This window comes from Aquarana catesbeiana, linkage group LG11 (genome assembly GCF_042186555.1).
Source record: "Aquarana catesbeiana isolate 2022-GZ linkage group LG11, ASM4218655v1, whole genome shotgun sequence".
Lineage (NCBI taxonomy): Eukaryota > Metazoa > Chordata > Amphibia > Anura > Ranidae > Aquarana > Aquarana catesbeiana.
The window spans coordinates 100,010,937-100,024,062 of NC_133334.1; positions in this window are offsets into that span (position 1 = coordinate 100,010,937).

The following is a 13,126-nucleotide window of genomic DNA, read 5'->3' on the forward strand; positions in this document are numbered from 1 at the left end:
GTCTCTAATTCTAGGGAACTCGTTCTCCCCAATGGATCAACCCACATTATCAGACATCGAGTCACCTGTGCCACCATGGAAGTGGTATACTTGGCTTCATGCCGATGTGGCTCTTACTACATCGGCAAGACCAAGCGACCCTTCCAGGTTCGTAACAGGGACCACATTAAACCCTGTTTAAAGGTACCACCACTACAGCCCTTAACCGACATATTGCAATTCAACATAATTTTGATCCCAAACTTGTCCGGTTTTCCGCGCTTGAGCATGTACCCTTACATGCTCGAGGTGGGAGCACTGATAACAAATTATTACAGCTTGAGACCAAGTGGATCCATACCTTACAGGCCACAAAATTTCCTGGGCTAAATGAACACATTAGCTTTAAACCGTTTCTATAGAACTCTTGTATCCCTTGAATGAACTACTGTTTGCTTTTCAACTTTCGACGTAGTTACTTTCAATATATCTCTTGAGCCCCTACCCCATACTTTCCATCCTAGGTCAGTCTGTGGTGTTCTCTGTGCTCTTTCGTCCCTTTTCTCTTTCCTTTTCTTCCCGTCCTTTGTCCCTTCCCTCCACCCCCTCCCCCTATCCCTTTAGACCCCATCCCCATCCTCCTCTCCCTTCTTTTTCCCCAGCCATGGAATGTTATCTTGATCCTTTTACACAATCACACCATAAGTTTTAAGGAGAATCTGTATTCAATTATCTCCATTAAGATGTTCTGATCTTAGGCTCTACTAATCTTGTGAACCAATTTTGTGATGCTACCTACAAAACAATCATATATGTATTGCATGTCTTTTTTTCTGTTCTCACCATTTTTATCATTTGTTTATTTTTTCTGTGTTACTACTGGGTCCCAGTTATCTTCTATGACCTTGCTAGTTTGTGTGGCTGGACCGACGAGGGGTGGCTCGCCTGGGACTCCCCTTCCATTCCTTAGGGTGCTGGAATTGGTGGGGGGGTCTACGCCCGGGCGCTCCCCCTCACGTGCCTTTCCCCTGGGTGGCCCCCTTCACTCCCTTTCTCATTGATGTGCCTGTTTGCCTTTTTTCCCCCCTGGTGTGGTGTGGCGGGGGTCCCCCGCCTTGGCTTTGCATTTGGCACTGTTGTTGACTGTATGGATGCCCAGGGCAGCACCTCAGTGTCTGCCCATCTGGCTTCTGTGCAAATGCTTTGTGCCGCTCTGCCCCGCGCCCACCATCTGGCCCTGGTACATGGATTAGCTGTCTCTCTTGCGATTGACAGCGATGTACCATTTGCCTACTAGGCCATCACAACGCGGGTCACGTGACTCGGGCATTCGCCCGCGGTGCATCTTGGACCTTGTAGGCTCTGAGAATGTCGCCGCAGGTGCATGCGCAGTAGCCCATTATTGCGATCAGGTGTGGGGGGCGTACTTAAGCCGGCCTGTTCTGACTGTCAGCTGGACACGAGGAACGCCTGTCATTTCAGTTGGAATACTCATGGTATGTTGTATCTGCTCTACATCATCCCCTCCCTTTAGCAATCTATCTTTCTCTTTCCCTTTGGCCACAAGCTTACCTCATTCATTTTATTTCAGGATATCAGAAGTAATTATCTCTGTTGCTGCTCAAACTAATCCTATCCTGTGCTCCCACATATGTGCAGGGTATCTGTTTGGTGCCTCACACATTTCTAATCATCCTGTAATTGCTTCTTGGGTAAGCTTCCTTCTAAATATTGTTCCTATTTTTTGCATACTGTGTGTATGTAATTGAATTATTGTTTCTTTATGGTTAACTTATATTGGATTTGGATTTTTAGATAAACATCCATACTCTTCATTCCGTTTTTGAGTATTTCCCTCCAGCTTCCTTCAGGCGCTTCTCTTGGAACATATTTATTTTAAACTGTAAGTTATTGCGGCTATGTTAGCCTTATTGATCTGATGTGGCGATAATTATCCCACTCATCTGATTATGTCCTTATTTCCCTTGTACTGTCCCCTTGATACACACCACCTAATGGTATAATATTTGATTGCCAGGTCTTTTGTATGCCCCCTGCAGTCATAGATACGGCGGAACCTGCGTGGCCTTAGGCTGGGGTGCCCCGTGCTGTGCCTCGCCTTGGGTGTCTGGCCTTCAGGTACGTCCTCTGGGATGGGGGGTTCACGGCCTCCCATTGGGGATCTAACTCAGTCACACATCCTAATTTATGTTTTTTGACTTGTACACCTTCAATATTATCTGTTTTTATCTTGTATCTTATTTCGCTTTTTTGTTCCTATGTATAGATCTTTAATGTTGCTACAGGCTCACACTAATCCCTGAAGAAGCCAATGACTTGGCGAAACATGTAGGAATTGAGCACCTGTTTTGAAGGCCCTCCTCACCAGGCCTACTCCACTGTAATTGCTCTGTATCAACTAATGTGTGAACTGCACCCATTTTAATGACCTGTCTTTTTGTATGTGCTAATTTTTGCTAATAAAGTATCTCTGTTAATTTTACCTGCATTCCTATTTTTCCTCTTCTTTGGCACCGCTATAATCCCTCTAAACCCCCCAATTTTTTTTTTTTTTTTTTATAGTTATCTACTTTTTTTTTGGTCAAGATCTCCTGATTTTTTTTTTTATAGTGATCTCCATAATATTTCTTCTCGTTTGGGTGTGTCAAGTTACCACAACACCATAATTATCTAGTATTTTTTAACCTCAAGGAGATTGATTGGTGTTGGTGTCCCTTGTTAATTTGACATTGTATTTTTGAAATGTACCTGCGTACTCACAAACAAACTGTCCTTTTTGAATTAAAACACATAGCCAAGGATTTGTGCTAAAAAAAATAGACATTTATTAGCGGTCATAACAAAATAAAGAGGGAGGCAATGCTGGATAAACTGGTGAAATTGGCAAAGCTTTTGTACCCTAGGGCACACATTAACTATTTGACTGCAAAATTGGTAGCCTGAGGAGTCCATTTAATAGGGAGCACAATCCGGTCCAGGACTGCGAGAGATCAGAAGCAGCAGCAGATGACATATATGTCCCGAGGCTGTGGTCTTTTGTCAGACCAGACTGAACCCAGGCCATCACTCTCAAGACTTCCTTGAATGCTTCCTTCCACACTTGCATCCGGGCTGTGGCTCTGGTGTTGGAGTTGTGGCAGGAGGTGGAGGAGGTAGAGGATAGTCCAACTCACACAGGTGGATTTTGCTTGTGAGTTCGCCCCTCAACCCCTTATTTAGAGCCAGATAGATCACTTCCTCACAAATGAGGCATTGGCCCACCTCCATTTCCTGCATTTTGCTGGCTACAATGCAGGCATAGGCCTCTTGAATATTGGGGGTGGTTCTGAGGGCCGCAGTAGCCTCCCGAAATCAAAGAAAGTGCTGACTCCTCCACGTTCCTCCCCTTCCTGGTACTTTTTGTTTTAAGGCGGAGGGGAGGAACCTGGGATTCGGTCAGGCTACTGGGCACGGCCACCTCCTGGCTGCCACTTATCCCCGCCTCCTCCAGGCTGAGACTTTCCACGGCCTCCTCCTGGCTGAGATTTTCCTGTGTATGAAAATGGAACATAGTTTTATTTTCTTGTTCATCAATCACACACAATTGTTGGGGGGTGGCACGATGTGGACGTGTTTCCCATCAATTGGTTGGGAAAGTTCCACCGCTGGGCAAAGTGGGATGCCACAGTCTGCCATTCCTGTGACGTTGAGGGGGAACTGTGGAGTGAAACAAGAAACAAAAATTATTACTTTTGCACATAACCTTGCAAGCAGATTAGACACAAACATTCTTGGACAACATCAGTATAACATTTATTTTAAGGAGTATTTAAAGACAAAAGTATAAGGTCCACTTATCAGATTCCTCACCCCCTCTGATGGCCCATTTAAAAATATTAGGGGGGAGATGTTTTGGACAGGTAACCGTCTCCACTTCATTGAGAGCTGAATGCATACATAATGTGTGTTACTTTGGCCAGCTCCTCCTTACTTACACTACTGGCAGCCCACTGGACAGGAAAGAAGCGTCATAATACAAAAATATAAATACACACTGTACAAATTGAAGCACAATTTTACATTCTGCAATTACCTATCAAGATAATAAGAGAACAAAACTTTAAACAGTACCATTTGAAAGTATTCAGGCAGGCCCTTGCACTACATGCTTTGGTGAATTAATCCATAACTCTGACCACAAAAGTGGTAGGTATAGTGTGTATGGGTTTGGCAAAGCCCATAAATACCGATTGATATTGGTTGACTTAGCGGTTTTGGAGGAGGGAGGGTTCCAAATAAGTTTGGCCCCCCCAAAAAAAGCCTCTGGCACTCTGCCTGAATTTAAGGACAAAAATCACATTTGTACACATTTTAGGGGGTGTATAGAGTAAAGCACTACAATGGAGCTGACAAAATATATTGTTAAGTGACTAGGCTAGGTGTGTATGGGCCAAGAGAAGGAGATTAGAGAAGGCAAATATGCATGAAGCACAAAAAAGGAGCATTAAAAGCTTCCAGCATGCATTAGGATAAAGAGGACATTCAAAGCATATTACAATCATGGTAATTATGGAATGAGATAAATACAATACATTAGCAAACATTACATACATAGAATGTGATGTTAAAGGATAAAACTTACCCTAATATAGTCCTTCTGCAGGACCTGTATGGTGGCAGAACAGGTCTCTGGAATAATGATCCCCAGAGCATGGGGGGAGATGCCTGTTGAGAACTTAATGTCCTGCAGACTTCACCCCATCGCCAATTACCGCAAGATAGCAACAAGCCTCTGCTCGGGAGTAACGGCTTGCCACATGCAGGTGTCCTGCTTGGTAATATAGGGGGACAGCAAAGCCAACAAACGGTGAAAACGGGGTCTGTCATCTGAAGATAATTCCTGAAATCATCAGGATTGTTCTCACGGATCTCCCGCAGCAAAGGCATGTGCGAGAATCGGTCACACTGGAGTAACCAATTCTTTGTCCATGAACTCCTCCTTGCCCTGTTCATGGACTGAGCTTGGGTCAAAGTAAGAACCCCAACACCAAGCCCCCACAAAGCACAAACTCTACTATGAGTACATACCCGCAACATGGCTAGAAAATGGTCGGCTGGTCAGAACGAACTAACAGAACGCACTGAAAATCAGAAAGGCCTGAGAAGAGTGACCTAAAAATCAGAAACGAGCGGACAAGAACGCACTGAAAAACAGATACGAACTATAAAAGTACCCACTGAAAAACAGACACAAACTGACTACAGGCACTGAAAAACAGATACGAACCCACAAACACAAACTGAAGAGCAGTAACGATCTGAAAAGAACAAGGCTGAAAAGCGCGAATTGTCTCTCGCCAAGCTTCTACTAACACGAGATTAGCAGAAGGAGCCCAAAGGGTGGCGCACTGGCTATTGAACTTACTTTTTCTAGTCCCGTCATACGTGTTGTACGTCAGCGCGTTCCTGCCGTTCGGAATTTCCGAAAACATTTGTGCGACCGTGTGTATGCAAGACAAGTTTCAGCCAACATCTGTCGGAAATAAATTCAAGGTTTGGTTGTCGGAAATTCCGATCATTTGTACGCGGCATAAGTATTTCTTCATTACTGAGGCGTTTGTGAGTCATGATGAAACTACAACACTGAACCAAGAAAGCATGACAAATCTTCAAAAGCTAAGAAAGGAAGTCCTAACATGCAGAAACATCTCCTAACTTGCAGACTGAAAATGGCTCACAAAGTGCAGTACAGTAATCATGTGACTTGATGAGTCATAACGGAGAAATCATTGAAGAGCAACATGGGTCCGATGGACCCTGCCAGTGTACGGTGCTATAATTAAAATTTACAGAAAAAGTGTAAATACAAAAAAATCATGCTTTCAGATTTATTATTGTCTAATTAGCAGTATAAAAAATCATACATTCTTATCAAATAGTAATAATAAATTCCATAAAAAAAAACAACACAAACTACCTACAGGGTCCATTGTACCCTACCAGTAGACCGAGGGTTAAGCTTTAACCGAGCCAGTTCCTTTGTTACCTCTGTCTCCAGAAATCCTAAAAATGAACAGTCATTACTAGAACCAATATGATCGCCAATTTGTTATTGCAATTTATTTCTGAGAAGACTGAACAGAAGTAATTGTTTAAATGGTTTGCTGCATCTAGGTCTCCCTCAATATATGCTTTGTGCCCGGTTTTCATTTTAGTGATGCCATTGTATTTTTTCCTTCTATCACTAATGTACCTAAAAAAGGTTGTATCTCCTTTCTTAAAAGATTTAGCAAATTATTTCTGTTTCTGTGCTTTGGCAGCACTGTCAATGTGTTTTGCCTCCTTTTGTCTATTTTTATTCTCTTCTCTGTCAGCTACAACTCCTGTTTCCTTGAATCTTCTATATGCTAATATTTTTCCTTCACTAATCTACTTACCTCTTTAGTGAACCATATTGTTTTTTTCTTCCGTTTATTCTAACTAACTTGCTTGACATACAGTATAATCTAGTTGCCTCCAGGATGGTAGACTTTAACCACTTCAGCCCCAGAAGGATTTACCCCTTAATGACCAGGCCATTTTTTGCAATACGACACTGTGTTAATTAACTGAGAATTGCGCAGTGGTAGGACAGAGCGCCTATGTTTAAATAGTTAAATTATCAAGTATAAAGTACCATCATCCCAACAATCTACTACAAAAGAAGGCAGGGAGTAGGGAGTGCCGCAGTTCGCTGCTTCTGTCGGCAGGTGTCCCAACCCCCCACACACAGGGAAAAACACAGGGGACTATTTCGGTACTGAAGGTAGTAGGGTATTAGTACAAAAGGGTGAAGAGGAGATAATAGGATAAAAACAATATTTTTAATAGAGGTCCATTTTAAAAGAATGTATATAACACAATAATGCAATGACATATACAGTTGCAATACAGGACAAGGCAATATATACAACCGCATGAATTGCATCCAGTGGTAACAGAGATTGTAACAATGACTTGGATTCTCGACCGGTTTCGCGGTATTCACCGCTTCCTCAGGAGAGTAAAGTCTAAAATGTAGCATAAAAAACAAATAAATATACAAAAATTCACAGATGCGTAAAGTTTTTGTAATGGTGGCAGCGAAGTCATTGAAAATACATTGAACAATAATATACAGTATGAATAAAGAAAGGACAGGCTCACCCGCTCAGGTATTCTCTGTAGATATAAGGGGCCCCATACAATTCCCCCCGCGACGAACACAGGGGATAACAGAACAGCCTCTGGTGGGTAAAATATTTAGGTAATTGGTATATGTGTGGGTCATTAAACCACAACACAGAGTAAGGCGTAAAAAAGTAGAGGGGTACCCATAAATTACCTCTAAGTTTGGAACCCAGTGTGCAAAGAACAGAAACTAAAAATTGGTGTGGTTAAGGGAAAAAAGGAAGAGAGAGAAAAAGAAGAAGGGAAGAAGGTAATAGGAAGAAGGGGAGGGGGGGAAAAAAAAAAAAAAAAAAAAAAAAAAAAATGGGGGGGGGGGGAAAGGGGAAAGGGGGCAAAAAGGAGGAGAAGGACGAGGAAGGGGGGAGGGGTTGGGGAAGGGGGAGGAGAAGGAGGGGGAAGGGGAAGTGGGAAAAAGGGGGGGGCGCGGGGCGGGAAGGAGGGAGGGAAAAACCGGGGGGGGGGAGAGGGGGAGGGGGTACGGGGGGGGGGTATTGGGGAAAAAAGGAAGGAGAGAGGGGGGGGGGAAGGAGGGAGGGGAAAACCGGGGGGGGGGGGGAGAGGGGGAGGGGGAACGGGGGGGGGGTTATAGGGGAAAAAAAGGAGGGAGAGAGGGGAAGTGGGCGAATGGGGAGGGGGATTGCGCAGTGGTGCGACGTTGTACCCAAACAAAATTGAAGTCCTTTTTTACCAAAAATAGAGCTTTCTTTTGGTTGTATTTGATCACCTCTGCAGTTTTTATATTTTGCACTATAAACAAAAAAAGAGCAACAATTTTGAAAAAAACAATATTTTTTACTTTCTGCTATTAAATATATCCAATAAAAATGTGTTTTCTTCATTAGTTTAGGCCAATTTGTATTCAGCTACATACCTTTGGTAAAAAAATCCCAATTAGCATATATTGATTGGTTTACACAAAAGTTATCGTGTCTACAAACTATGGTACAGATTTAGGGACTTTCTATTTTGTTATTCTTTTTTTACTAGTAATCTAGTAAGCTATCAGCAATTTTTGGCAGGACTTTGCTGCAGACAAATTGGACACTAAGTGACACTTTTTGGGGACCAGTGGCACCAATACAGTTATCAGTGCTAAAAAATATGCACTGACACTGTATAAATGACACTGGCAGGGAAGGGGTTAACACCAGGAGCTATCAAAGGGTTAAATGTGTTCCCTATGTGTGCTTTCTAACTGTGTGGGGGATGCTGACACTAGATAAAGAGAGAGATTGGTGTTCCTGATTACTATGAATCACAGATCTCTTTCTTCCTCTGTGGCAGAACAATGGTCTGCCTTGTTTACATAGGCAGACTGCCGTTCTGTCATTCCTCCAAATGATCCTGGGTGTCCGGTGGCCATTGCGGCTGCTGGACCCACTGATTGGCTCCCCTTGTGTCCAATTTTGTTTATGTATATGATTTTTCAGTTCTTGTTTTAATATCATAACAAGCAATCTGCTTTTCTTTATAGTATTAAAAGTTAAAACAGTGTGACAAAATGTGAGCATGACTAGTATTATGAAAGATGAGAGGACTCCTAAGAACTAAGCAGAAAACAAGTCCATTTGCCATGGCATAGCATATTATGACAAATGGTGGTCATGGTCAGGTTGCCTAACAGTGGGAGTGGCTTAAAAGGGATTGTTTAACCACTTCAGCAGTGAGCCAATTCTAATACTTCTCACATTATATACATTTTAAGCAGAGGTCCTAGAGAATAAAATGGTGGATCTTGCAATTTTTTTTGTCACATGGTATTTGCGCAGCAGTTTTTCAAATACATTTTTTGGGTGATAATAGACTTTAATGAATTTTAATGCACAAAACACAATATACTACTCAATTGTTTGGTAAAACATGAAAGATGATGTTACAAGGCACCAAACTACTGTACCTAAAAAACTCCATAGGCAAAGTTTATAATTGTAATTTTTATTAAATTTTTCAGAAGAAAAAACAAAACACTGTTACAGAAAGTACACAGAAATAAGCTAAAGTGTTGTATATGCAGGTACAAGTAGGAGTGTCCGTATATACAGAGCACAGAAGTGTACTGTATATCATATCAAAACTTAAAGGCAGCTCATAGTTATTATCTAAACAACAGAAAGGAGGTCAAACACAATAATAAAAGCGAGCATATAACATAAAAAGAGGAGGGTGTCAAACCCTATAAAGGGAATACATCATAAAGAAGCCGCCTACAGTGTACAGGATGGGAGAGGCGTACCATATTCCGAGCTATCCCAGGAGTCCCATTTTTTTTGGCAAAGCTTTAATAGCCTTTACAGGTTACCAGTTTAGAACAATAGTGGAGTTCTGGCACTAAAATTATTTCTCTTGTTCTGATGTTCTCGATGATACCTCATGTGTAGTGTGATCGCCGTTTACACATGCATGCCGCGGGACCTAGCAAGTGAATGGATTCACCTTGACTGCCCTTGAAATAGTATGAGAATAAGGCAATGACTGTCTCTATAAGAAGCAGGACACAATCTTTTGTGGAAAGAATTAATTAATGCACTTTTGTAAATTAACATTTTATCAGATTTTGTACATCTAAACAAGGAATAGGGGAAATAATATAAGAATACTCTATCTCTATATACTCTATGACCGCAGTCAGCAATAAAGTTCCAGATTTTGACAAAATAATGAAAGAGAACCAAAAGCAAAGATGTTGAAGTTGTTGAAAATGTTCATAATTGTGATTGATTTTACATTTTACATTTTTTTACAAAAGTTAGAATTTAATTGCTCAATTTATATTTGCATCATTTTTTTCACCTGTAATATTGTATATGATTCAGTTTGTGGTTCACAAATTAAAAATTAGACATCTTCATCCTCAACTCTGATCTTCCTTTTGTAGGGGGTGCAAAAATGAATTAAACATTTTCTAGGGGGAGTGGGGCTGTCATGTTCAGGGATCAGGCTTTCAGACCAGTAGCTATAGGAGTAGAGCGGGTCCCATTGACCAGCAGGATAGGTATACAAACAGGTCACCCATGTGGATGAGAGGTGTGGAGTCTAAGCACTAACCAGTATTCACCAAAGATCCTGATGATGGACATGGGTTTTGCTGCATTTTAGTACCAGGTCACGGTCCTCAGGATTGCCCCACCAGGAGGTGAGCAAGTTGGGGTCCAGTAGCAGATATAACAGGTAGGGATCAAGCAGAAGCATAGTCAGTAAACAAGACAGAGGTTGGTGACAAGTGGTTGTAAGTTGGGGTCATGCAGAAGCAGAACAAGCCAAAGGTCTGTAACAAGTGGAAGTGAAGATAAGGACGGCAGCAGGAGTGACAAGATCGAGATATTGGCTGGAGAGAGCACAATAATCTGTCCAACAGAAATTGGCATGGTCTAAATAGGAAATTCATGGGAGGAGCAAAGAGTTTAAGGTTCAAAAGAAACAAGACACAAGGCATGGTTGTCGAAGGTAGTGGTTCTCAACCTCAGTCCTCAAGTACCCCCAACGGACCATGTTTTCAGGTTTTACTTTACTTTGCACAGCTGCATTAACCACATCAGCCCCAGAAGATTTAGCTGCTGAATGACTGGCCCATTTTTTGTGATTCGGCACTGCAACGCTTTAAATGACAATTGCGCGGTCGTGCGACGCTGCACCCAAACAAAATTGATGTCCTTTTTTCCCACAAATAGAGCTTTCTTTTGGTGGTATTTGATCGCCTCTGCGTTTTTTTTTTTTTTTGTGCTATAAACAAAAAAAGAGTGACAATTTTGAAAAAAACACAATATTTTGTACTTTTTGCTATAATAAATATCCCAATTTTTTTTTTAAAAAAGCTATTTTTTTCTCAGCTTAGGCCGATATATATTCTTCTACATATTTTTGGTAAATATTGATTGGTTTGCGCAAAAGTTATAGCGGCTACAAAATAGGGGATAGATTTATAGCATTTCTATTATTATTATTTTTTTTACTAGTAATGGTGGCGGTCTGCAATTTTTATCGGGACTGCAACATTATGGCGGACACATTGGACACCTTTTGACACATTTGTGGGACCATTAGCATTTATACAGCGATCAGTGCTATAAAAATGCACTGATTACTGTAAAGATGTCACTGGCAGGGAAGGGGTTAACACTAGGGGGCGATCAAGGGGTTAACTGTGTTCCCTGCTATGTGTTTCTAACTGAAGGGGGAGGGGACTGACTAGAGGAACTGAAGGATTGTGGTTCTTAGCTATTAGGAACACAAGATCTGTAACTCCTCACAGAGTAGAACAGGGATTTGTATGTTTACACACACACTTCCGTGTTCTGCCTCTCGTGCCCGCGATCACTCGTGGCCGGTGGTCATCGCGACCGTTGGCCACGAGTATCGGCACCCCCGCAGTGCAGCGGGCACATGCCTCCGGCGACGTGTGTGTGCCTGCTATCCCAATCCTAGGAGACGATGTATAGCTATGACGGCTCGCGGGTTCGTGCCAACCCGCCACAGTAAAATGACGGCGGCTGGTCGGCAAGTGGTTAAATCAATATCAATGACATGGTATTGATAAGAGCTACTTTATCTAAGGGAAGTTCCCAAATAATGGCCCGTTGGGGGTACTTGAAGACTGAGGTTGAGAACCATTGGCCTAAGGAATCAGGCATCACAGGTGGCTCAGCAAGAAGGGATACTGCCATACACAGCAGAGGTTGCAAGTTTAGATTCAGGTCCTGACAGTACTTTCCTCCTTCCAGGGCATCCCTGGATATCTTAGGGTTTGTTAGGTTTGTAAAGCAACGTCTGGTGGAATTCTCTTGATAATCTAGAGAAAAAAAAGAAAAGAAGAGGCGGAAGAGGGCGGAAGCTGCCCCCGCCTCTTCTTTTCTTTTTTTTCTCTAGAAAAAAAAAAGAAGAGGCGGAGGCAACGGAAGAGGGCGGAAGCGGGTCGGTGAATTACGGGCGGAGGAGTGTGGAGGAGCGCTGAGGTTCGCTTGGGTCCCTTTCTGGCATCACATTTTCCAAGATTCTATCTGGCTGTCGTTTACATATGTCACCTTGACGGTATCACCCAAGGGCCCATTTGATGCAAAAGCAATCCTGTTTGACACACAGTGCATATGCCCTAGTGTGTTCAAACCATCTGGTAAGCCTTTCCTATATCCGGTGGTGGTTTCTTCACATGTATATATTTTTTCACCGTTTACAAGATTTTTTGGCGTTCCATCGTGTATAGATTCATCATCTCATCATATATGGAGGTTCTTTTATTATAACAATATAGATTGTGTATATCATTCACTTTTGCACACCATCACGTTTGGACATGTTATTTATGTTTTTTGATATTGATTGTGGACATTAACCCATTCATCGTATGTATGGGGCCTTTTCAGTGACCATTTTTATTTATTTTTGCATGGATTGTACTGTGCATCTTAAACTTTAGCGCTACACTTTTATTTATTAGTTTTTGTTTACCATTTTTCCATGTGGTGTGTTAGCTGCTAATGTTGTGAGCAGCGCATCATTTTTTGTTTATCTTTACACGCCATAGAACATATTGGTAGCCACTCGGGCCTGAGCATAAATTGGTCTAAATCCCAGATCCTTCCGATTGACCATTTTCCTCCCCCACACACATCCCCTCCTCTGGCTCTCCCTAGGGTCTCCTTGATCAAATACCTACCTTGGAGTGCAAGTTACTAGATTGCTCACAGACTATACACTCTTAAATATTGAACCCCTGTATACCCTAATAAAGACTAAGATACAAAATTGGGCCAGACTACCCCTGGGGATTATGGGACGCATCAGTCTAGTCAAAATGATACTCCTCCCAAAGATACTCTATTTAGTGTGGCATGCCCCCTATATATACCACAAAAATTTTTCAAAACAATTGAATCTATTCTTAATTCATTTATATGGGGACACAGCAGACACAAATGATCTTGGAGAATACTGAAGAACCCAG